The sequence below is a fragment of the Triturus cristatus genome, chromosome 2_2 (genome assembly GCF_964204655.1).
Source record: "Triturus cristatus chromosome 2_2, aTriCri1.1, whole genome shotgun sequence".
NCBI classification, from domain to species: Eukaryota; Metazoa; Chordata; class Amphibia; order Caudata; family Salamandridae; genus Triturus; species Triturus cristatus.
In genome coordinates, this window is record NC_140582.1 from 372674841 (window position 1) to 372702554 (window position 27714).

Sequence of the window (27714 nt, forward strand, 5' to 3'; positions counted from 1 at the left end):
TGTGTGTTGAGTTTGTTTATTGTCACAAACAGTTCTTGAGGCAATTTTCCATATACATGTATTTGTTTTTGTCTGTCACAATGTGATGTGCTCAAGTGAAATAATTGTTTATTATCCTGTCCCTTTGGGCAATTCCAGCAGCATTGGCAGTGGTGTGTGGGCCACCTCGTTGATCTTCTTCATCATCTTGGTCATCTGCCGGTGCTGCAGGCACTTCGATCCAGGGAGCATTTGTGAGGACACAAATGTTGTGCAATACACAACATGCTATTATTATTTTGTTGACTATTTCTGGGCAGTACTGCAGTTTGCCACCTGTAATGTCCAGGCACCGGAAACGTGACTTGAGCACGCCAAATGTACGCTCCACGATCCCACGTGTGCGTCGATGTGCAGCATTGTACTGCCTCTGTGGCTGGGTGGTGGGGTTTCGGATTGGTGTCATCATCCACGGGCAGAGAGCATATCCTTGATCACCTATGAGATGTAATAGGGAGATGTGTACATGATTCATTAGGCATACTATGTTGGCAGTGTTGGCATATTTTGCGATTGTTCTTTTTGCTATTTTTTGACTTAGGTTAGATATGTGTTGCTTCTGGCTATTTAGCGGCATCAATGCTGAATACATTGCCTCAGTGTTGATTCTCCAAACATCCTTTTTGCTGGTGTTTGCTGCACGGTTGCATAAGTGTCACTACAAGTGTCCAAAAAGGGAATGATGCCTGTACAATAACCACAGACACCGACAGGCAGTTTGGGTCTCCTAACATCTTGTCATGGCACTGATCCACACTCGTTGCAGTCACCGCCATGTGAATGTTCAAATGACATAGGCCACACATGGCACAGCTGACATTCAGATATGCATCTCATGCTGATGGCAGACCTGTGACACCACACAAGCCACGCAATTGTATGTCCCGAGGTAATACGGAGGAACAGACCAGAGCCACCTCACCTGCAGGGCCCACTGGGGACAGTGAAGTTTGGCACACACCATCAACAATGACTTGTGACACCACGTGAACTTACTGGCCTGCGTCATCTGTTACTAGCAGAGCATTAGACCCACATGACACAACTTCTCATAATCATTTTCAATATGTGGTTTCTTCAACAAGATCAGACTGTCCACACACTTCCCCACACTGATACACATGGCATGGCTCACCTTTGCACACTTCTTAGCATTTGTAATGGATTAGAATTTGGAAAGGCCAATTACTACACACAAGTAGTGATCGAATACACATCCACTTACTCATCGGGCAACCACATGACACACCATATAACAGGGTTGAGGCTGAGAAATATTTGTGGCAGAGTGATAGAGAAGATGCTACCATCAACAGCAGCATCCAGCAACACTGCAGTCAACACCAATGGCGCAGTATGGTGGTTTCATCATGACACATTTTCCGGCCTATGCATGCACATTTGCCACACTCTGCACTTCCTACAATCAAAGTGCATTGTTACAACCTTGGTCACGACAGACCGCAGACTTGACACACTGATTGTACATGTGTGAGTACTTGTGAAACGTTGGGTCCCCCTACTAGGTCACTGGCAACAAGTACTGCAACATGATCATCTTCATCAACCATGCGACCACACACCGGAGTGGGATACCAGTCCGGACGACTTTAATAAGGTAAATGGATAGCCAGGTACTGGGGGTTACTCTACACCATGGGTACTCACATACTTTCTCTCTGGTCCCAAATTTGCTGTGTGGTTTGTGTCCCTGTGGCACACCGGTGGGTGTGGGGTCAGTGGGGAAGGAGGCAGGGCTAGTGAGTAAGGGATCTGACCATGTGGTTGGACACAGGCCCCTGGTGCGCACACCCTCAGTCACTGAGCCACCAGACCTGGCATACACACATCTCTCTCACTCACTCTCTCTCTCACTCTCTCTCTCTCTCTGCCTCCCTCTCTCTGTCTCCCTTCCCCGCTCTGTCTCTCCCTCGCTCTATCTCTCCCTCCCTGTGTCGCCCTCATCCCTCTGTCTCCCTCCCTGTGTCTCTTTGCCTCTCTCTCCCTCTGTCACCTTCTGTCACCTCCCCCCCTGGCAGCCTGGGCTGGGACAGCTTCCTGGGCACACACACAGCCACACCCCAGTACTTCACAGGTCTTTCATGGACCATTTACTTCCCTCTAAATGGGTCAACATGATATTGTTTTTTGTGCATGTGGTGTGTTCAGTTGGTACTTACAGACAAGCAATGCATTTCCATATATGCCATCCTGGAAGCGCTGGTTTATGATGCATTGTCGGAAGATGAATGCATCATGCACACTCCCTGGAAATTTGGCAACGACATTTGTGAACAGTCCGCAGTGGTCCACTATTGCCTGCACATTCATTAAATGGGTGTGCTTCCTGTTGCGGTAGATGTGTTCGCTGTCCGCAGGGGGCACAAATGGTACATGTGTGCAGTCAATTGCACCGATCACCTGTGGTATGCCAGCAATGGCATGGAATCCTTGCTTGATGGCAATCTGCTCCTGCACAGTGTTGGGGAAGTATAGGTGCTGCAGAATCAGGCTGTGTATGGCATCTAAGACAGTGGGGAGGAAGGTTGAGAAGGATGCCTGTGATACGCCACCGACTCTGGCTGTTGTTGGTTGGAATGTCCCAGAGGCCAAGAAGTGCAGCACAGTGAGCAGTTTTGTCTGCGGAGGGATATTGGTTGTCCGCTGTGTTGGTGGCGTCAGCCTGTGGGCAATGAGGTTCAGGTTGTGCTCGATGGATGTCCTTTTGAGCCTGTAGTGGGCTATGACTTCCTCTGGCCTTAAGTCTGTGAGGTAGACACGTCTGCATAGTGAGCGCTGTCTTCTTCGTCGCTGCATGGGTGGTGGTGGTCCTGGTGGTGGTGGCATTGGTGGTGGTTGTTGTTGTTGCTGCATTGGTGGGACTCCAAGCTGCATGATGACTATCTCCATGGCTTCTGTGGCTGTTCTGGGAAGGCTCGGGCCAACTCTCCCTTATATACACCCACTTATCTCCAGTTTAAGTCAGGTTTTTATCAGGTGTTAGAAACTGGTGTTAGCGGGAGTTAGCGTGCAATTTTTTGTAGCTAAGCGTTTTGGAGATAACCTTGTTAATATGGAGCTGCTGTGTTAGCGACTTTTTTTGTGAAATTTCAGTCAGGAACGCCTACCTTGCATGTCATTAGCGATAATTATCGCTGGCTTGGAAGGCGATAAAAATCCGGTAGCTATCGCCGAAAAACTCACGCTAACAGGGGTTAGCGTCACCTTGTTGATAAGGCGATAAAAATATCGCCGCTTTATCGCCGCTAAATCAGCGATAAAAAATTATCGCTTCCTTGTTGATATGCCCCTATGTTTTCAAAAATGTGCAAGTTTGCTCAGTTTCCCTAGGTGCAGACTGAGCTGTGCCCAAAAAACACAGCTACCCACTTTGGAAAAAAATGGGTCAGTTTTCAGATTCAAAATGTGATGTGCCCATGTTGTGTTATGACCCATTTCCTTTCGCGGGCACTAAACCTACCAGCACAAGTGAGGTACGATTTTTATTGGGATACTAGGGGGAATGTCAGGTGGATGAAATTTTGGGACTCCTCACAGATTCCAGAACTTCCATCACAGAAATGTGAGGAAAATGTGTTTTTAAGTCAAATGTTAAGGATTGCAAGGGTTTCTGGGTAAAAAAAAAAACCTGGTGAGAGCCACGCTAGTCACCTCATCCTGGATTTCCACACGTGTTTAGTTTTCAAAAATGTTCAAGTTTGCTTGGTTTCCCTAGGTGCCAGCTGAGCTATGGGACAAAATCCACAGTTGCTCATTTTGCAAAAAAAGGGTCAATTTTGCAGGTTAATATAAACAATTTTTATTCCTACTCATTTTTAATATTTGTTTTTTTCAACAGTCATTTTCCTTAGGAAAACATCAAAGTTTGCCACTTATGACCCCTTGATGAATTTGGAACTTTGTCTATTTTTCAGAATTGAATACCTTTTCTGGATCAACCATGAGTTTCACACTGGTTTCCACCACAAACTGGAAGTGGGATGAGAGCACACAAATATAGGAAAAATGGCTACCTCATTGAAAAATGCCAGAACTGTGGTACAAAATTAAGTTTTTTGATTCAGATCTGCATGTTCCTTAAAGCTGGGAAGATGGTGACTTTAGCACAGCACATCATTCATTGATGTCATTTTTAGGGGGGAAAACAAACACTTTTATCCAGAGCACTATTTTCCTATTTCTCTCAAAAACTCAAAATGTTTGTTAAAGAAGGATGCAAATATGGTGTAAATACTAAGCCTGGGCGAAGCACTACGCTACGCTCGCGTAGTTTGCGAAGTTCGCGCTACTTCGCACTACACGAACTGCACGTAGCACAGTGCGAACGCGCGTAGCGTAGTGTTGCGTAGTGCTGCGGTCATTTTTTGCTTTCGCGCGGTCCTCAACATCAAGTTGGCGACCGTGAGCATGGAAAATAAACCTCCCGGCGAGATTCCCAACGCGAGGAGGTCAGGTTTCTCATTGCGAGGGCTCGCGTATGCTCGCGACCGCTCGCGATGAGAAACTACCAGTTCGCGTTGAGAAAGCTGCCGCTCGAGTCAAAATCTACTCGAGCAGCAGAAAACTACAGCTCGCACTGTGCAAGATGCCATTTTCAATGATTGCACAGTGCCGGTTGCTTGTCCGCACTGTGCAATCATTGAAAACAACATCTTGCACAGTGCGAACATGTTACTACGCAGTTCGCGAAGTGCTACGCGTAGCTCGCGTAGTGCAAACTTCACTTTGCGTAGCTTTGCGAAGTGCTACTTCGCGTACTACGCCCACCCTTAGTAAATACCTTATGTGGAAAGAAGTTATGGAGCCCTAAGCACAAACTACCACAAATATTAAAACAAGGGCACAGAATGGAGGTTGGGGGAAGGCTCAGCAGTTCAGGGGTTAATAAGAAGCATTGCAATGTTTGCCAGTACACATTTAGGTAGCACTTATATTCAAAACAATGTTAAACATGTGCCAAATTCTTTCTTCTACACTTCTCAGTCCACATAATGCAGCCATAAAACCATGTACAAGGGTTCTCTGCATTACATGATAAAAAGAGAAAGCTCCAGCTCTGGAAATACTAGTAGAAATTCCCAATCCCAAGCAGGACAAACACAGCCCTTTTTTGTTAGGTGCCACAGGGAGAACCCCAAAGCCCCTGCAGCCCTGCCGATTCCCTTCATCGGAGCTGGCCCAATTAAATTCTTAAATGGGCGTCCCAGTTACACCCAAGACACCCACAGATTTCTCTTTTGTGAGGGGCACAAGTAGAGGCCCATGGCCCTTTTGCCCCTCCAACTCTGCTGCCTGCACCCATCTCAAGTGCAGCTGGAATTGGCCATGTGTTTTGTTTTGTGGGTTCCCGGTCCAACCCTGGGCACCCACAACATTGTCAGGCATTGGAGGCTGTGATGTATGACCCATGTCCCCCACAGTCCTGCCAGCTCCCCTGTCAGCACCCATCCCGGGTGCGGCAGGAGCTGACTTCAATGTTTTGTTCCACCCCGTGGGTGCAGCTCACATAGGTAGTTCCTACGTTTTAGGTGGTGGAGAGCAGCTCCTCCACACGGAGCACACAATAACACCACCCACACTCTAAAATTGCTCAACTCAAATGTCTGGTTCTCTAGCAGAGTTTTTGAGCATAAGATTTGTATAGAGCATTGATGCAGAGCTAGAAAAGATTCAAAGTTCTTTGCCATTTTTTCAGCAAAGCCTTTAAGCATAGGATTAGCTAGTACCATCCACTCAGAGCTGAAAAATGACAAAAGCCTTTTGCCACTCCAGACACAGTATTACAGCATTGGATTAGTAGCATACCATCCAAGGAAACCTGGAATGAAAGAAAGCAGTCCATGATACATGTGCTATGCTATTATTAGAGCTTGTCGGAGAGCTATAGCTTTGCCCAGACACAAACGAGCACCATGTATAAGTCAAAGTGTTGCAAGGTGGATTATAGTAGGTTTAAGTATGCACCTATCACTAGCAATAAGGCCACCAACACAATATAAGGCTTGGACAAGGTCTCAACAAATTATTTCCTCGCTCAACCAGTGGTAGCTTGCAACGGGCAGGCAAGCTTAACTTAGAAGTCAGGTGTATAAAGCACTTAAAAACACCAGTACAATAAATAAGTAAGACACAATACACAATAAAAATCCAAAGCCAATTTATAAACATAGGCAATATTTCTACGATGAAAATGACACCAAGATGGATAAAATCAAAAGTAGGGAACCGGGGACATGAATTTTTAAAGAATAAGGGCCATATGTAGGTAGCTAAATACCGGTCGGTAACGGCCGAAATTCAGTAAATATCACGTTACCGACCGGTATTTCGGCGATTGAGATGTAGGAGGCCAAAAAACAGGATTCGGTAATTATGAATCGGTAAATACCGATTCATCTTTACCGAATTCTAAGTTACCGAATTGGAATTACCGAATTCTTATTTACCGAATCGGTAAATAGGAAATGGTAAAACGAGAAAAGAGATGTAGGTAAATTCAGTATTACCGAATTGCATGAAATTCTGTATTTAAGAGTCGGTATTTAACACTGAGTGAAAGCAGGTGGTAATCAGCTACAGTGCATATAAGCAATCCCAAAATGCAACAGCGTGATCACCATGGCGGCTCTGTATGTGATTGCAAGGCGCCTACGTCTACAGGCAGCAGGAATGAGGATTTGGAGACGGGAGGAGCGCATTTACAGACAGCGCATCACACTCTTCCAACAGACTGCGGCTGAGATACATGAAAGGTACAGGCTACACTCCCAAACCATCATGGACCTGATAAGGGACTTGCACCCACTCCTGGACCATCCAACAACAAGGGTGCACGCCATACCACCACATGTGCAGGTGCTGTGTAGCCTCCATCTACTCGCATCTGGCAGTTACCAGGGGGTGATAGCTGCGGTAGGCGGGGTATCCCAGAGTTGCCTGTCCCGTTTCTTCAGGAAGTTCCTGGATGCCATGATGCAGAGAATGCAACACTACATTAGCTTCCCAAACACACAGGCTGAACTGCTGAAAACCTAGACAGACTTGTACCAGATGGCACAGTTCCCGCATGTCATAGGCTGCATCGATGGCACACACATTCCAATCTGCCCACCAGCAGCCACTGAGTATATCTACAGGAACAGAAAGTCCACCCACTCCATAAATGTGCAGGTAATCTGCGATGCTGCCAACATAATTACTGACATCGTAGCCAAATTTCCAGGGAGCACCCACGACTCCTACATCTTCCAGAACAGTGGGATCTACACACGTCTGGTTGCGGGAGAATTTGGAGAAGGATACCTGCTAGGTAAATCACTGTGACACTCCCTAATACTTACCGCAGATGAATGTGTATTGGTGTATGTGACTAATAGCACCCTCTTTCTCACCTAGGCGATAGTGCATATGCCATGCGGTCATTCATCCTCACTCCCTACCTACACCCATCAACCCTGAGTGAGAGACGATACAATGTGGCACACAAATCAACACGCAACGTGGTGGAGCGCACGTTTGGACTATTGAAAAGCAGGTTCCGCTGCCTCCACAGGAGCGGAGGTGCACGCCAGTACACACCCATCATCTGCTGCAAGATGACTGCTACTTGTGCAATGCTGCACAACCTTGCCACAAAGAAAGGTACAGAAGTGGAAATAACAGATTTTGAGGAGGATGATGATGATTTTGCACAGCCAGAGCCCAACGCAGCAGGAGTGCCAGCAGCAACAGATGGGAGAGAGAGACGGGCAGAGATCACATGCAACTATTTCTAAGTAAGTAAGGAGACACAGCCAGTTGTTGGATGCAATGACGTAGTTTTAATTTGTGGGCACTAAGCCACAACACAAACAGCCAAACTGGGCTTTCAAATTGGTGACATCCATTGTAGGAAGTCATGGGTTACTTCACCCAACTCTGTCCTGGCAGTGTGGCCTGCATCAGCGTCTGCGGCCACGCACTACAGTGTGGGATGCCAGTGACTGACTGTCCTCACTGGCTGTGGGACCAGTGGCAGCCCCATGCCGTCTGCTGCTCCTCCGTGTGTCTGTGACAGGTGGGGTAATGCTGCTCTGACTAGTCGTGTCCTCGCTGTCCACAACATCCGCAGCAGCACCTCAAGAGCAGTGGTCACCTTAACCAGCCCCCTAGATACATCAGTGCTGCAGTGCGCAAGCCCCTCCTGCATGGCCACGGAGCGCCTGCAGAGCAGAGAAGTGGCAGTAGCTAGTCGGTTCACTGCCCTCGTATGGTGCTCCATTTTCTGCCTCTCCCTTCGCCGTGTTGCTCTGTCCTCCTCCATTTTACTGCACAGCAGCATCACAGACTGGGACATGTCCTGCATGCCCGCAGCCATCTCCCTCATGCCCTCAGCCATTGAGGAAATACCCCTGTCAATGTTGCTCATTTTATCATTGAGGCACTTCATTTGTCATTGTACCGACTGTATTGCCTTGCCTTGTAGGCGCTGCACCTTCATCATGGTTGCCTCCAGCCCTCCGAAGACACCATGGCTCTCACCCTGTGGAGGCAGACTGCTCACACGAGCCCTGTGGCGGCGTCTGGCACCTGTGTGTGCTCCCTCAACGGTGGACAGCACCCCAGCATTGCTATCATCCAGTGGCACGGTGGTTGATTCATCCCCCCTCGAGTCTTCTGAGGAGGACTCGGACACATGCAGTCTGGCAACAGCATGCCTCCTAGGTCTCACCACTGCAGGTGGTGTTGATGCTGGTGAGGCTAGCAGTAGTGGCGATGCTGGCTGTGGTGGCGTGGCTGTCTGTGGTGGTGAGGCTGGCTGTGGTGGTGAGGCTGGCTGTGGTGGTGAGGCTGGCATTGGTGGTGTTGTGTGCCTTGCACTCGTGGTGGCCTTCTCAGTGATGTGCTTCTGGGGTGCCCTCTCTCCCTTCTCCTGAGCAGTCCTGCGCGATGTGTCGCCTGTGGACAGAAACTTTACATTAGCTCAGTGTACCTGCAGCCCTGCATTGCTCACATCATAATACATTTCTGCAACACTATCTCATTGTCCTGTGACTGATTATCGCAGATGTGTGTCACACGCCTTGTTGTTCAGTGCGATTCCTGTCATGATAGGGGTTTCCCTGACTACATCACCCATAATGCATTGCTGGTCTGAACAAAAACCTGTACTGGAGTGGGAATCACATTGCCCAATTGGGGATTTGGGATAGGGGAAGGGGGGGCACAATGCTGCGCATGCTTCTTACCTTTTTTGGTAGCAGCTCTGGCTGAGCTGTCTGCATCACCAATCCCAACAACACTTTCATGCTCTATCGTGGACTCCACGAGCTGCTCCAGGTCTGTCAGGGCAGGTGCCCTGTTCCTTCCTCCTCCTGTCTGGCCGGCCTGTTTTTTAATATCAGCCATCTTCCTCTTGGTGATGATCCGGATGTCATACCACCGCTTCATCAGCACATCAATGTCCCGGGGGGTCACTCCAATGGCATTTACCTGCGACTGGATTCCTTGCCAGATCCTTCTTTTTTCAGACTTTGCAACTTGCAGGGACTGCTTTCCAAAAAAGCTTATTGTGCTGCTTCACCACCTCCTCCACAAGTACCTGCAGTTCCTTCTGTCTGAATTTCATTTTCCTCTTCCTTTCACCTCCATCTGTGTCCTGGCTGGCCATTGTGTAGAATCAGTTAACAATGTTCAGGCACTGGCTCTGTTGCACTCCTCAGCACTCCCAGCCTCTTCATAGGGTTCTGATTGTGTGCACCTGCCTGGGTGTGGCCACTTCCTGGTTGGGAGGGGTGTTGGTTGCCCATGATTGGCTGAATCGGTAAATTCCGATTCGCTAAATACTGATTCGGTATATACCGGTTCGGTAAATACCAATTCAGGAATACCAGTTGGTATTGTGGAATCGGTAACCATTTTCCGAATTTTACCGAATCGGTAATCTTTACCGAAAAATTAGGTACATACGGAATACCGATTTCTAAATACTGATTCGGTAAAATTCGGTATTTAGGAATCGGTAAATTTCACTTACCTACATATGGCCCTTAATGCTTTACAGTGCCTAAAAGCCAAAAGTGCCACTTTGGGAAACCTGGTCGCGCACGACCTTGACAAAGTCAATGTTTCAGGCTGACTGCAATGGAGCATCAGTCGGATATACTTAGCGGTAGGGCCCGGTCAACTTTTTACCTTCTGACTTAGTCACTTTTTTGGAGCTTTTTATCTCGACGTCCAGCGAGGCTCCTCTTCAGGCCGGTTTTTGAGTCAATGTAATGTGGCTTGATTCAGCGCAAGGCCTCGGTGACACCCTGAAAGTCTTGAGCTCTGGCGCTCACAGTGGATGAACCTAAAATCCAAGCAGGGACACCGTTCTACATCAGCGGCTTGACTCTCGACGATGGGTTGATCAACTTATGGAGCTTGTTTCCAAACATTTTCCAAAGTTCTCCAAACTTTTATACCTTCCTCAAGAAAGTCCTTTTGAAGTTTCATAGTGCCTACAACACCAATGTAAGGTTACAGAAGCTCTGAGATGCTCCTTGGGATATTGGGATTATGTTTCCCACAATGCATCTGGCCAAATCATTAAAACTCCACTGGACTCCATCCAGTTGGGTTCTTCTTGGTGAAGATGATGCAGGTGGAGCTCTTTTAACCTGTTGATTTCAGGGAGTCCATTCCTTCAACCCTTCAAGCAAGGCAAAGTCCTTTTCAGCTGAAGACCAAAGTGTGCCGCAGGAGCAGTCCTTAGAGTGCAGTCCATGGGTCCAGAAGGGCAGTCCTTCTTCTTCTAGTTGTTTTAAGACAGGGTTTAGGGCTGGGTAGAGGAAAAGGGAGGTAAAGCAAATTTTAAGATTTAGGAATGGGCAGAGGTAAAGGAAGGTAAGGGTAATTTTAGGGCTTAGGGCTGGGCAGAGCAAAAGGAAGGTAAAGGTAATTTTAGGAGTTAGGGGTGGATAGAGGTAAAGGTATGAAAGGGTACTTTTAGGGTTAAGGGATGGTAGAGGTAAAGGGTGATAGTAAATATAAGAGTTCAGGGAAGTGAAGCGGTAAAAGAGGTTAGGAGTAAAAAAGAATCAGGGTTTTAGTGGATTACCCATACACATACATATAAACACCCTTATATATTGGTGAGGAAAGCCATCTGATGGTCGAAACGTGTCATGTGTTGTTTTCTGCACAGCTCTCACCACCTGAACACAGCAACCATCCTCCCCAAAGCCATCAAGCAATTTTAACAATTGGCTTTCCTCCTGAGCCAACTCCCTGATGCCCCCTCAAACATATACCAATACAACAAGATCCAGACCCCAGGCAGTTAGTACATGGACGTCCTCAGGCTGATGAAATGCCACCACAAACAACTGAAGTGTAAATGGAGAATGAGACAGGACAATGCAGACAGGAGTACACTCAAATCCTTCCTAAGATGCTACCACCAAATGATCCGGATCCCCAAACACACTTCTATGGCAGTCCACAAAAATGCCAGCACCAACAGAAGCAAAGAAATCTTCACCATTGTGAAATATATTGTTCACTAGTGACTGCCTCCATCTTGATCACCCTCTTGCATGACCACTGCAACAAACACTCTAAATTCTTCAGCAATATCATCACCACTATTTACAGCAACTTCAACCCACAACCTGACTAGATAGACCATGCCAAACACCTCCCAATCCCATCTAAAGAACCAATGTTAACCACATGATTACTGTGATAACCCCAGAAGAAACAATCGTCAACATGAAGTTCATCCACTCAGGGGCCCCCGTCGGATCTGTGCCTCCAATACGCCTACTCCAGTCGTCTGCAGCCCATGAGCTCCATGGTCATACTCATTCTGAATGCTTCCACCTCTTCTGTGACCTTCTCAGATGCTTGGAAACAGGCAAGTGTTCTCCCATTTCTGAAGAAACCCTCTGCGAACCCTTTAACACTCTGTTGGACTTGGCCCTTTTGGCAGGGTCACCCCTAAACTTTTTACATTCTCCTAGCCTTTTTCTGTAACCTGGTGGTGGTGGTTTTAGGCCTCTGGGCACTTTAGCACTGTGGTCCATTGTAAAGTGCGTGCGCACTCTGTGTCCATTAGTGAGATTGGCCTACCCTCCCATAGGAATGCATTGGGGATTGCCTGATCAGTGTGTGTCAGTGGTAATTCATGGTATGGGAGGAGCAGAGTGGTCGAGTTTGGTATGTATGAAATTGTCAGAATAAATGCTGCGCAATGGTGTGCGCAGATTTATTACGACTGTTGGAGAAATGCCACTTTTAGAAGTTGGCATTTCTGTGTGCTATGTGTCTGCCTGCCTTATGTGAATTGCATGTCTGGCTTGTGAGTGACAGGGGCTGTGAGCTGTGGGTGGCTCCAGGAGGGGCAGGGTGAGTCAGCGCTGGGCTAAATAGGACATCTGTGCTGGGAGTAGTGGGAGGAGTAATCCCCTGACTCTGAATAGGAGTGTGCCTGCCCTGTACAAAGCTAGCTCCACCCCCTGTGGTGTGTCTTATCACCTAGCCCCCACCTGACAAAGGGGAAGAGGAGCTTGCAAAACAAAGTGCTCCAAATCCCTCTTGAACCAGTTGCATCTGGTTCCCCCATGCCCTGCACTGCAGACAAAGAGTAACGGTGTATAAATGTAGGGGCTGTGACCCCATGAGGGGAGAGTGTTATTCCTGACGTGCTGGGGGCTTGCTGCTGCTGGGTCCCAGGAGGAACCGCCATGGGGGCTTGCCTGCCTGCTGGAAGGCCATGTGTCCTGGCCTCCCTGGGCTCAGCTATGACCTGGCCCCTGGATGACTCTTGCGCCCTGTGAGCACTTTTATTTTTACTTCCCAGGGCCTTAAGATCTAAACTACAGGATTCTGGCATCTAGCGCCTCGGAGCGCTTTTATTTTTAATTTGCCTTGCGCCCTGTGAGCGCGATACTTTTCCAGGAGTTGAGCATGAGGGCTTGGCAGCAACATGCTGCACGAAGAGAGAGGGAATCCCCGGCATAGGGATTCCCCGGAGTGGCGTAGGAGCGGATGCCCACCCCGCTTTATGCATCTGTGACAGCGAGTGCCCACTCCGCGATTGGAGTCATTAGCGGGTGCCCACCCCGTGTGTATGCTTTGGCGGAAGCAGGTGCCCACCCCGCATGGTCCTGCAGAGAAAGAAATCACCGCCGCGGCCCCGAGCCATGAACAGAAGACAGGCGCGTCAGCCTGACTGTGGGCGGGGCCTCGTCGATGGAAGCAGGAAGATGTCTGGAGCCCCACAGGCCCACGTCGAAGCCCCGGTCTCGAGAGAGGGGACCAGGCAAAGCGAGGGAGAAGTCCTGAACCCTAATAGAGGGCCCAGGTGAAGGCGGCAAAAAGTTTGTTGCCAGGCGGGGATACTGTGAGCTGAGGGAGCCCCACAATGTCAAGTGAGAGCCCCGCGTGCGGTAAAGAACCTCGCGGGCTCCACATCAAAGTCCCGGGTCCCAGGAGGGGGCCTGTGTGAAGTGAGGCAAAGAGCGGAGTTGCCAGCTAGTCTGGTTAAGTCAGGAGAGCCTGCAGAGCCCCGGTGAGTGGGGGGCTCATTTGGCACAAGGGACAGTGCCTATTTTGCTGAGTGGACCCGCCGTTGCGGGCCGATCCAACGTGGGGGCACATTTGTTTAAAATGCCCCAGTGGAGCCCCGAGGACAAAGATGTGCCAGGGCCCCCTTCACTTTGTTATCTCAGCTGTCCCGCTTGCAGAGGGCAGCTGCACCGATGGGGTAATTTTATTTAAAGGGTCCCAGTGTGGGTCCAGAGGCACAGTGGTGCCAGTGTTTTTATGGCTGATCCTAGCTGTCCTGCGAGAGCGCAGGCAGCTGCAATGTTTGGGGCATGATTGTTCTCAGGGCACAGTCGGTGCAAGTGCCCCACACTTGAGTTTCACAGCTGCATGGCAATGCTACGTTTAGGCCCACAGTTCTTTGGGGTATGTTTGTGAGAGATAGGAGTGAGTTGCACTCCTCTGCCCCAGCGCAATTGCGCACGTGGATATTATGCTGAATTGGTAGCAGCCCTGACATTTTGGACGTAGGGCATTTGAGCCCCTTTGAGAAGGCCAGTTGGCCAGGGGGACGGTTGGGTTTGTAGGGCGCCAGGCCCTAATGTGATTTATGTGGTGCTAGGAAATGTTATTCATGGGCACCCTGATTTATGCCTCTAATGATGTTTATGCTCATGAGGTTATTGCATAATGCGTTTATGCGGGCGAAACCTAATGCATAAGGTGTTTATGCTTAGGAGGGTGTCTAATGCTAATATGATAATGCTGAGGTCATTATTGTGCCAGTAGTTACTGGTTGTGTTTTATATTTACTTACCTGTTCTGATGGTCCTGACCGTGGCCCGATTGGCCCGGTCCTGTATATAATCACCCTGTGAATATTGCCCGTGCCAGTTAGCACAGTGTAAATGTGTGATTAGGTTTCTAATGTGTTTATGGCAATACAAGGGCTATTTTTTATATAACCTTGTATGGAGTTTCTTTTGTGGTGTGTCTAGTGTGTTGCTGTGTGTGTGTGTTGCGCAAACGCTTTACACATTGCCTCTGAGATAAGCTTGACTGCTCGTGTCAAGCTACCAAGGCGGTGAGCAGGGGTTATCTTCAGCGTGTAACTCCCTTGCCCTGACTAGAGTGGTGGTTCCTGCCTGGCTTTGGCGCAAGCCTTAGCCAACCAGAAATCCCATTTCTAACACACTAAAGACCGTCTTCCCTGCTACCATTCCAAAATCATCAACAAGCACCTTGCCAAATACCTCAATGACCACTAACTTCTCAACACCACTCAGTCTGGTTTCAGACAATAACACACCATGAAAACTGTTCTCACAGCTGCCATGGAAGACATCTGCATGACTCTGTACAGAGGAGACATGAGTCCCTCATCCTCCTGGACCTCTCCAAAGCATTGTTAGGTTATGTTATGTTGTGTTATGTTATGTTATATTACGTTATGTTCCGGTACGTTCCGGTACGGTACATTACATTATGAAACGTTATATTATGTTTTTAGGATTTGTTTGGTGCAGCAAATCACCTGTGAGGGTATCCAGGCACTTGACCAGGTTTGTAGGATTTGAACTAGGGTGTAGAGTGTTTTCCCCACCAAGTTATTTGAAGAACCAGAGCATCAGCTTCTTGTGGAATTCAAGAAGTGAGGAGGATTTCCTGATGTATTGAGGTCTTGGGTGCAATGTTGGAAAATGATCGTCCTCCCATTCTGCTTTTGTGGATACAGGTGTGTGTGCAAGTGGGGGTGCAGCTGTGCACAGGTGTTTGATGGGTTGGTGAAAGTAAAAGCAGTTGTTCAGGTATGTTGGATTCTGCAGTGCCTTGTAGGCATGTGTGAGGGACTTGAATGGGCAGTGTTTATGGATGGGGAGCCAGTGGAGCTCTCTGAGGTGCGGTGAGATATGGGTGCATCAAGGGAGGGCGAGAATGAGTCTCGCTGAGGAGTTCTGGATGGTTTGAATTTGGTGTTGGAGATTGTTGGAAATCACGGCATAGAGTGTGTTGCTGTAGTCTAATCTGCTTGTGATGAGGTCTTGTGAGATGGTGCCTCTGGTGCTCAGGGGTAGCCTTTTGAACATTTTGGGGAGCATGCTCAGATTATGGAAGCAGGCGGAGCTGACAGTGCTGACCTGTGTTGTCATGTTGAGCTTCTTGACCAGGATGATACCCAGGTTTCCGGCATGGTCGGTTTGTGTGGGTGGCGGTCCAAGCTCTGCTGGCCACCAGGTGGAGCCCCATGGAAAGTTCTTACTTCTGAAGATAAGTACTTCCATCTTGCTGCAGGTTAGTTTAAGGCAGTTAGATCTCATCTAGTCTGCTACATTGTTCATGCAGTGTGAGAAGTTGGTTCTGGTGGTGGTGGATTTGCCAGTCAGAGAAAAGATGAGTTGGGTGTCATGATCAGAGTAGGATATGATGGTGGTGCTTTGGGATCTGGTGATGTTGGCAAGCGGTCGCATGTAGATGTTGAACAGGGCTGGGCTGGGCTGGGCAAAGAACCCTGATCGACTCCACAGATCAGATCCGCAGCTTGACTCACTGTCTTCTTCCTGTAAGGAAGGAGCTTACCCAGTTGAGGGCCAGACCTTGGGTGCCTATGTCGTGCACTCTTGTGACAAGTGTGTGGTAGGAGACTGTATAGAAGTCCGCTGAGAGGTTGAGAAGAGTTAGGTCTGTGGTTTCTCCATGGTTCAGTATGTGTTCGTACTTCGTATGTCAACAGTTGTTGAGGTACTGTGCACGAATACGTGTTAACAGCACTTTGACTGTGTTGCGGTATCAACACAGTAAGTGGATGTCCCATCACTGTTCTTTCACACTGTTCAGGGCTCACACGTGTAGATGCAAACAGTTCCAAATATCCAGACAACGCTGCAGCAACAGGGTCAAGAGTTGTCAAAAGTTGGCAATCGGTCTGCGACTAGTTCAATGCATTTGTGTCAACACTAAAAGAGTGCAGCCTTCCTTTCACTGAAGAATAAGATTAAGCATTTGTTACAATCAGGTATTCCCAAAGCTGGTGTCCTATGAAGACATTCTCATAGCTTAGTGAAGGCACTCATGTAATTGGCATCCCAAGGCACTGGATCAGACACATTATTGTGTGCCAACCTCTGAAGAGTTTTGCTGTTAAGGAAAAATTTGAAATCCATTGTTGACAGTAGCCCACCATTCCTAAGAACATACAGACTTCTTTCTGTGTAGTTGGCAGACTCATGTTTAGAATTGAAGAGATTTTTCTTGCAACACTTTCCTTGCTCCTTTTTCAGTGTAACAGGACTTCAGTTTGGCAACACTTAGTCGGAGACACTTTGGTGCCGATCACGATCCGGTAAAAACCGGGTACGAACCGTCAGACGGAGCACAATCTCCGCCCGACGCGTACCCGGTCGTCAATTTTTACAAACAAGGAATTACGATTCGCACGGGTACACCATTACCGTACGAATCGTAAAAAAGCCCGACCGAACAAAAAAACACCTACCAATGCGATCCGGGAATGCGCCGACCTGACGTCGGGACGCTCGCAGCCAGCCATTCACGACCCAGGAATCACGATTCGCACCGACGTCACCCCGCACGGTGAATATTTTGCGGCAGCCAAAAACTGCCGGGAAATCAGGACGACGCGAACAAGGACCACCAGTACGCGACGGACAGACGACGACGCGAACAAGGAGGACCAGTACGTGACGGACACACAGGACGACGCCACCAAGGAGGACCCGTACGCGACAGGACGACGCGATCAAGGAGGACCCGTACGCGACAGGACAACGCGAGCAAGGAGTACCAGTACGCGACGGACAGACATGGACCCGAACCTACGAGTCATCCCTGCCCTCATAGCAGTCCACCTCCTCTACAGGTTACGACGCAGATGCCGCAGAAGGTCAGAATAACTAAGGGAGGGGGGAAAGTGGGGTGGGGTGGGGGTGGCACGACCAGGGCAGGCCACAAAACAACCACATAAGTCACACACCACACATGGCCTGGACATACCTGACTCCCATGCCCTGGTCACCACGAGGGGGTGGGGGCGTGTCCTGATAAGCCAGCGACCGCCACAACGGAAGTCCGTCACCACGCGAACCGGCAACACAACCAGACAGGTACGTCCCGTACCCACGCCTGAAGAGCGTGGGTACGAGTCTGACCACGCCCACACACGTCACCCCAACAATGGCAGGACGGATCGCACCCACGTGGCAAAGGCCTGGGTACGGGCCGCACAAACATCACATAGCGTGGGGACGGATATGTACGGACCCTACCCCCACCCCGTATGCAAGGAGCATACCCCCCACCCCATCAGTGAAAGTACGACCCGTACCCCCACCCGCGTATGCATGGAGCGCACCCCCCATGCCAACAGTGTAAGTACGACTCGAACCCTCACCCGCGTATGCAAGGAGCGTACCCCCCACCCCAACAGTGAAAGTATGACCCGTACCCCCACCCGCGTATGCATGGAGTGCACCCCCATGCCAAAAGTGTAAGTACGACCCGTACCCCCACCCGCGTATGCATGGAGCGTACCCCCCACCCCAACAGTGTAAGTACGACTCGAACCCTCACCCGCGTATGCAAGGAGCGTACCCCCCACCCCAACAGTGTAAGTACGACCCGAACCCCCACCCGCGTATGCATGGAGCGTACCCCCCACCCCAACAGTGTAAGTACGACCCGTACCCCCACCCGCGTATGCATGGAGCGTACCCCCCAGCCCAACAGTGTAAGTACGACCCGAACCCCCACCCGCGTATGCATGGAGCGTACCCCCCACCCCAACAGTGTAAGTACGACCCGTACCCCCACCCGCGTATGCATGGAGCGTACCCCCCATGCCAACAGTGTAAGTACGACCCGTACCCCCACCCGCGTATGCATGGAGCGTACCCCCATGCCAACAGTGTAAGTACGACCCGTACCCCCACCCGCGTATGCATGGAGCGTACCCCCCAGCCCAACAGTGTAAGTATGACCCGTACCCCCACCCGCGTATGCAAGGAGCGTACCCCCCAGCCCAACAGTGTAAGTACGACCCGTACCCCCACCCGCGTATGCAAGGAGCGTACCCCCCAGCCCAACAGTGTAAGTACGACCCGTACCCCCACCCGCGTATGCAAGGAGCGTACCCCCCAGCCCAACAGTGTAAGTACGACCCGTACCCCCACCCGCGTATGAATGGAGCGTACCCCCGGCCCAACAGTGTAAGTTCGACCCGTACCCTCACCCGCGTATGCATGGAGCGTACCCCCACCACACCAGTGTAAGTAGACTCGTACCCTCACCTCGAATGCATTGAGCGTACCCCCACCGTGTATGTTCCAAGCGTACATATCCTGAAATCGGAGGTGTGTGTGCAGAGTCCACCCAGCAGTGCCCTGAGACAGGAGGGGTGGGTGTGGAGTCCTCCCAGCAGTGCCCTGAGACAGGAGGGGTGGGTGCAGAGTCCTCCCAGCAGTGCCCTGAGACAGGAGGGGTGGGGGCCTATCACTCACAGCAGTGCCCTGAGACAGGAGGGGTGGGTGTGGAGTCCTCCCAGCAGTGCCCTGAGACAGGAGGGGTGGGTGCAGAGTCCTCCCAGCAGTGCCCTGAGACAGGAGGGGTGGGGGCCTATCACTCACAGCAGTGCCCTGAGACAGGAGGGGTGGGTGTGGAGTCCTCCCAGCAGTGCCCTGAGACAGGAGGGGTGGGGGCCTATCACTCACAGCAGTGCCCTGAGACAGGAGGGGTGGGTGTGGAGTCCTCCCAGCAGTGCCCTGAGACAGGAGGGGTGGGTGCAGAGTCCTCCCAGCAGTGCCCTGAGACAGGAGGGGTGGGGGCCTATCACTCACAGCAGTGCCCTGAGACAGGAGGGGTGGGTGTGGAGTCCTCCCAGCAGTGCCCTGAGACAGGAGGGGTGGGTGCAGAGTCCTCCCAGCAGTGCCCTGAGACAGGAGGGGTGGGGGCCTATCACTCACAGCAGTGCCCTGAGACAGGAGGGGTGGGTGTGGAGTCCTCCCAGCAGTGCCCTGAGACAGGAGGGGTGGGTGCAGAGTCCTCCCAGCAGTGCCCTGAGACAGGAGGGGTGGGGGCCTATCACTCACAGCAGTGCCCTGAGACAGGAGGGGTGGGGGCCTATCACTCACAGCAGTGCCCTGAGACAGGAGGGGTGGGTGTGGAGTCCTCCCAGCAGTGCCCTGAGACAGGAGGGGTGGGTGCAGAGTCCTCCCAGCAGTGCCCTGAGACAGGAGGGGTGGGGGCCTATCACTCACAGCAGTGCCCTGAGACAGGAGGGGTGGGTGTGGAGTCCTCCCAGCAGTGCCCTGAGACAGGAGGGGTGGGGGCCTATCACTCACAGCAGTGCCCTGAGACAGGAGGGGTGGGTGTGGAGTCCTCCCAGCAGTGCCCTGAGACAGGAGGGGTGGGGGCCTCTCACTCACAGCAGTGCCCTGAGACAGGAGGGGTGGGTGTGGAGTCCTCCCAGCAGTGCCCTGAGACAGGAGGGGTGTAACACATGTGTGTGAGGCCAGAATTATCCACATGCATACTGGCTACAAGGGAACATGTCCCCATGAACTCATGTCAACAGACTCCACACACAAGTACAGTGATCACCAAGGATGCCACGATTGTTGCAGGTGGACACATGGCCCTGCATGCATGGCCAAAGTAGAAGGGCTCCGTCACACACACAGCTCATGTAGACACAGCTCTGCGCTAAACATTGGGAACACCCTGCAGGGAAGAAAGCTGGGTACACAGAGGAAGGAATACACCCTGGGACAAGTGCACCATGCAGTAGCTGCTCACATGAACAAAGAAAGTTAGCCAACACCTCGTGATGGCACACAGATCCCAGGGTCCCACCAATGAGCAGTACACCACTACATATCCCACACACCCAAACCCATACACACCACCCAAAACCATGTCGCAGCCCCACCAACACCAATACCAGCATAGCAGTAGTGTGATAATGAAAACAAAATTAAGCTTTATTCAGCATGAGCACAATGTCCGTGGATCGCAGGCAGTACAATCTTCACAAAGCCCATAGGGCAGTCAATGATTCTCAGCTGGATGGGGGACACAGTGGGATGCGTGTCCCCTACCTTGCCTGCACAGTCAAATGGCATCGTCTTCCACACTGGTGAAGGCATCAGGGGGGGGGAAGCAACAGGCACCGCAGGGACATCAGGGCAAAGGGGCGGGGGTTGTGGGTGCAGGGATGGAGGACTCCACCACAGGGGGTGGGTCAGTGCCAAAGGCGGAGGCCAGGATGGCACTACACACCTTTGCAAGGTCCTCCAGGGAGTCCCCTGCACCCGAAGGGACCTCAGGCCCCAAGGAGGGGGGGGGTCAGAGGGATGGGTCGCAGCGCCACCGGGGGAGGGTGGAGACAGGGGGGGAGACTCAACCACCCTGACCGGGGACCTCCTTGACCGCTTGCGTGGTGGTGTAACTGTGGGGCTCAGGGACAGAGCGGCCATGAAGGAGTCCTTGGGGGAGATGTGGCCAGGAGAGCATTTGGAGGGAGTGGACTGGGTGGAATGCGGACTCCCACTATGGCTGCGTGTCACACGTTTGCCCCCCGACCCAGTGGGTGTGCCTACCTCACCCTGTGTGTGCGTGTCAGGAGGAGTGCGGTGGACCTTCCCTGCTGGTGTGGTGCCCGTGTCCGTTGATGTGGGTGCATGCCGACGTCTGGGTGTACGTGGGACAGGCTTGGGAGTGGGAAGTGTGGATGGGGCAGGGGTAGGTGGGGGGAGGTCGCGCTGCAGGAGACCCACTGCTGCAGTCAGTGTGGAGTCTATGGACCTCAGCAAGTTGCGTTGGTCAGCCTGCGATGAATGAATGCCCTCCAAGAAAGCCTCGATGTTGGTGAGGGTTTTGCCGTGGGCATGGAGGACATTAAGGATCGCAGCCTGACCAACCTGCAGTTGCCGCTGGATGTCCACAGACTCTGCATTGGCGGCAGCAGTGGAGACAGGGGCAGGGGGTGCGGTGCCTGGCAGGAAGGAGACATGCTGTGACCGGGCACGCTGGGAAGGGACACGAGCAAGTGGGAGGCGGCTGGTGGAAACTGAGGGGGCGGTGCGAGGTGTTGTTCCGCTGTCAGCTGCTGGTGCAGCCTCCGCCCACTCGGAGACATCCTCCTCGGACCTGTCAGCTTCGTAGTCTGATGTGCCAGTCGACAGGTCCTCGGCCACACTCTCCTCCGCCTCTGTCCCACTCGATGTGCCAGACCCGATGTCACGGCTGGCACTGGTGCTCGGTCCCTCCGCCTGGTCTGTGTCCATGTCTCCCTCTGTGTCCCCCGACGATGCTGTGGGCAGGGTGGAGAGACAGAAATTAATCAGACACCTGTACACATCTGTCACATGAGTCCAATCTACATAGGTAACATTGCATGGCCTGAAAAGGAAGATCCCTAACATCTACTGAACAGGGTACCGATGTAGGGCATGAAACACACAGTTGGTTGAGCCACCATGCCACTGAAATACCATGGAGAGCATGAGACAATAGCTAAACACAGGAAACGGAGTCTGACATAGCACCCAGGCCCTGGGGACAATCCAGCACTGCATCTGCACCACACAGCGTTGGCAATAATACCGATGACCAGGGAGCATATCCATGAACTTGAGACACATGCTGCATAGGTAATGCTGAAAACATGCACAACATGACTCGGTCACTGCACCTTGCGTGTGTGTCCAGACAAACATCACACACTGCCCAGACCCAGCAAGTGGAAATCAGGAGTTAACACATAGGCATTGCCCGCCCCAACAAGACCCTACACGAGGCAAATTGTTGAGACACAGGTGGCACCAACATCTCATAGTCTGGGTGATACACACAGGGGCAGGCAAAAAGCAAGATTGGACGCCAAACAGCCAAGGTGCGCCTGTACAAATAATGAGGTACCAGTGCCCATCCTCAGATGAGTAGAAAAAGACACACAGGCACTGGCAACTGTGAGTATGAAGAAGGACAATCAGGTCAGGCTGCACAGTGGACACCTGTACAAAATAGCACGTCTATATACATGGTGACAGGGGACAATGGCACAGAGCACAACCTACGCTGTAGACACTGAGATTGGCCACGTTTATGATGACACATACACCACTGAGGAAAAGGTGCCCCAGGGGACAGTAGTGGGTACGCAACTACATGCTACTGAATGGTAATGACTGCAACACACGTCACCATCCCTGCACTATGTGTATCGCACACTCATGCACATCATGTCACAGGCCACTACATAGGACATGCGCGCTGTAAGGCATGACACATGAGAGACCAACTCCCATGTCTGGAGTCAGCATCAGTGGCAACTGACATGGAACCCACATGCAGTGAACTTGACAGTGCACAGGCAAGGTCCCACAACCTGTTACACACCACCCCCACACATGATGCTACAGTCATTGTTCTCGTGGACAAAGCGCCAGCCTACATTACCTTGTGAAGGAGTGACTACACACAGACCAGGGAACACATTGCAAGGAGGGGAAGGGTGGCAGGGGCACAGCGCTATACTGGGGCAAACAGGATCTGCACAGCACCTTTAAACCCTGCCAGTGAATTCATGCTACTGTGCCCTTACAAATGCCGGTGACACACAACAAACACAAATGTACCTACCCCCTTCCGGCTGCTGCATCGCCTGTAAGCGCCTCTCCAGGTCTGGAAAGACCACCGGCAGCACACGCCTGTGGAGGTGGCTCAGACGGCGGCGGCCGCGGTTCTTGTGGCTCTCAGGTGAGTCCCCCAGCAGGAGCCGTGCAATCCTCCGCGTCCAGCACCGGATATCCTGCCAGCGTTTCCTCACCTGGGGCAGGCTCCGCCTCCGAGCATCCACACCCCTCACGGCACTGACGGCGGTCAGCCAGATCTGCTCCTTGGCAGTGGCGCCTACCTGTGAGGAGGAACAAGTGACACCACATCAATACACCAGCCACATGTCACAGAGAGACATATGGGTACAAATTAGCTGGTTACAACAAGGCATGTCATGCAGCCAACGCATTGCACCTTTGTCATAGGCACATCATCCCCTGGTGAGGGCAAAAGCAGTACGTGCCACAGTGGGTACACAGGTGGAATGATGGCAATGCCACAATCAATGATCAAGGCTCACACTGTGCATCACACCCACCCCTCCTGTCTCAGGGCACTGCTGTGAGTGATAGGCCCCCACCCCTCCTGTCTCAGGGCACTGCTGTGAGTGATAGGCCCCCACACCTCCTGTCTCAGGCCACTGCTGGGAGGACTCTGCACACACCCCTCCTGTCTCAGGGCACTGCTGGGAGGACTCTGCACACACCCCTCCTGTCTCAGGGCACTGCTGGGAGGACTCTGCACACACCCCTCCTGTCTCAGGGCACTGCTGGGAGGACTCTGCACACACCCCTCCTGTCTCAGGGCACTGCTGGGAGGACTCTGCACACACCCCTCCTGTCTCAGGGCACTGCTGGGAGGACTCTGCACACACCCCTCCTGTCTCAGGGCACTGCTGTGAGTGATAGGCCCCCACCCCTCCTGTCTCAGGGCACTGCTGGGAGACATCAGGCACCCCCCCCTGGGACCCCCCGACAGTACATGGCATGTGTGTTACACCTGGACGCAATGGCAGAAGTCACAGTCACAACATAGGGACAGTCTGTGGCAGTGGCCTATGCACTCACCTGATACCCTGGTCGCCCATACAGCATGGAGTACTGTGGGAGGATCACATCCAGCAGAGCCATGTTCTCCTCCAGGGTGAATGGCTGTGTCCTCTCCACAGCCCTTGACATGGTTCCAGGGAATCAGTAGCAGCAGCTGGGTCGACGAATGCAAAGATGTGCAGGCAAGTGCTCCCTCATGGGACCTGGCTGCCTTATATGTGCCCTTCTGCCCAGTCTCATGCACAGGAGTACAGAGTGATTGGTCACTCACATTTGCATCCTATGTTTCCACCAATCCCTTCAAACCTAGCAGTCTGTGGGTTCTCTATCGGTTTCATTCTCCTGCATGATGTCAGCCCCACAAACACATTGCAACAAAGTAGAAGAATTCCAACTGACTTCTGCTGTGCACCTTCCAGAACAATTTCGAAATTTGAACTTGGTCACCATGACAACCAGCATGCATGTAGGCCTTAATACTTGTCCCCTATGTAATTTGGAGCATCACACAGGTACGGTGCGTTTCGGGGCCCTAGGGCACCACAAATGCATGGCAACGGCCCGTACATGCATGCCTACGTTCACTATCACTATGGGTCTGCACGCGTATGCGTACCCGTAGTGGTACGGACCGTACACTCGCATGTACGCTCACTATCACTATGGGTCTGCACGCGTATATGTTATGCCCTGCATAGTATTTTCATATCTTGCAGTTTACCAGTTCACCTGCTGATCAGCCACAGTGCGTGTTTGGAGTAGAATGTTGAGAATGCTGTGATGCATAGAACGTTGGGAGTCTGACTGGGAGAGATATGACAGTTGCAGATGGGCTGAGCAGCAGGCAGGCTGCTCCTGGTGGGGTTAGATACTACCAAGGGTATGGTTTGCTCATTTAGCATTGTTGTATTCCCATAGTACAAATGTCACTTTTGTTTTTCATTTTAAAAGAAGGGGGATATGTTATGCCCTGCATAGTATTTTCATATCTTGCAGTTTACCAGCCTGCCTGCTGCTCAGCCCATCTGCAACTGTCATATCTCTCCCAGTCAGACTCCCAACGTTCTATGCATCACAGCATTCTCAACATTCTACTCCAAACACGCACTGTGGCTGATCAGCAGGTGAACTGGTAAACAGCAAGATATGAAAATACTATGCAGGGCATAACAGTATGCGTACCCGTAGTGGTACGGACCGTACACTCGCATCTACGCTCACTATCACTACGAGTACGCATACGCGTGCCGACCCATAGTGATAGTGAGCGTAGATGCGTGTGTACGGTCCGTACCACTACGGGTACGCATACGCGTGCCGACCCATAGTGATAGTGAGCGTAGATGCGTGTGTACGGTCCGTACCACTACGGGTACGCATACGCGTGCAGACCCATAGTGATAGTGAGCATACATGCGAGTGTACGGTCCGTACCACTACGGGTACGCATACGCGTGCAGACCCATAGTGATAGTGAGCGTACATGCGAGTGTACGGTCCGTACCACTACGGGTACGCATACGCGTGCAGACCCATAGTGATAGTGAGCGTACATGCGAGTGTACGGTCCGTACCACTACGGGTACGCATACGCGTGCAGACCCATAGTGATAGTGAGCGTACATGCGAGTGTACGGTCCGTACCACTACGGGTACGCATACGCGTGCAGACCCATAGTGATAGTGAGCGTACATGCGTGTGTACGGCCCTATCACTATGGGTCTGCACGCGTATGAGTACTCGTAGTGCTACGGACCGTACAAATGCCTGTACGCTCGCCATCACGATGGGTACACATACGGCAGCACTCCCACAGTGATTTGGGAACATGCACAGGCCCTCTCAGCAGCAGTACGGCGGTTTTTACACATCACTGTGGTGATAGGCGACACACAGGTAGGAATAGGGCGGACATACTTGTCCATGGATGGACATACTTGTCCATGGATGGACATACTTGTCCATGGATGGACATACTTGTCCAGGAATGGACATCAAGGCATCGTCTGTGCATTACTACATGTGTGGGGCACAGGTGTCACAGGCTGTGATGTGGAACATGCCTCCTGAGTGGAGAAGGCACCAGATGTATGATGAGATGTTTACAGGTGTACTGTGTGATGGTGCAATGTGTGCCAGGCATGCCCTTGACTCCTTTGACATGTGTGCATGTGGGACTGCGCACTTGGGGTGAGCGTCACTGGCATGGCACGGACACCAACACACGGAAGTGTCCCATGATGCCCGGTACAGGGGTCATGACACATGAGTTGTCACTACCCACAGTGCACAATGTGACTATGTCATATATGTGTCCGGGATTTACATCAGGTTGATGTTGTAGCACCCTCAAAAGCTGCAGCCGTTGCAGCAACCAACATGTGGCTGTGTGTAGATTGTCATTGCACACTGTTCCGCACACCATGCCACATGTGTTATCGGATGTGAGGTGCACATGTATGCATGGGACACGGAGTAGCGTGACAAGGCCATGTCAGCATCCTCACAAGGAATGTGTGGTGAGTCATGACATGTGCACCTTCATGGCAAGGTGTGTGGGCTGGACTAGTGTAATGTCATGTGACCTGTGGCTCCAGTGTTCCGCTACCAGTCTCTGCAATCGGCATCCCACTTCTGCTGATGTGTGGGTGTATGTCACTCCTGTCTTGCGTCGGGCTGTGCACTTGCACTGGGACACAGCTATTTCCATGGCGTGGCATGGGGAGGTTCTCAATCACCGTGTGTAGCTGGGTCTTGGAAGGAGTGTCACCTTGCATCCATACGTGTCCTGGGCATGTAGCACATACCTGACTCCCTATGTAGCATGTGTGTATTGCCAGATTTACATGTGCTCAGTAGACATGAGTTGTTCTCGTAGTGCACTCACTCTTCCTTGTCACTTCCAAATTACTGCAGAGCGCCGCCTCTTGCCCGAAGAATTCCAGACTTGGCTACCATGCAGGAGAATGACAGGATCCGGCTCTACCGCTTCACCCAACCGTTGATTCTGGAGCTGACGGCGAGACTGGCACCACACCTGCAACCGCAGCACAGGTATCCTACGGCACTGACACCCCAGCTGAAGGTAATGGCTGCCCTACATTTTCTTGCCACGGGTACCTTCCAAAATACCATAGCTCATGTTGGTGGCATGTCCCAGAGCATGTTCAGCGGTGTGCTGCATGATTTCTTGGAGGCCATGTTGATTCACCTGGATGACTTCATCAAGTTCCCAACCCCTGAACAGATGACTGAGGTCAAGCGTGGATTCTATGCCCTGGGAGGGATGCCCCATGTCATTGGGTCCATAGATGGGACACATGTAGGTTTGGTACCACCACACGCACGGGAGGTGGCGTACCGCAATCGGAAGCACTACCACTCCATCAATGCCCTTGTGGTGTGTCTGTCCAATATGGTGATTTCACATGTCTGTGCTCGTTTCCCAGGGTCAGCACACGATGC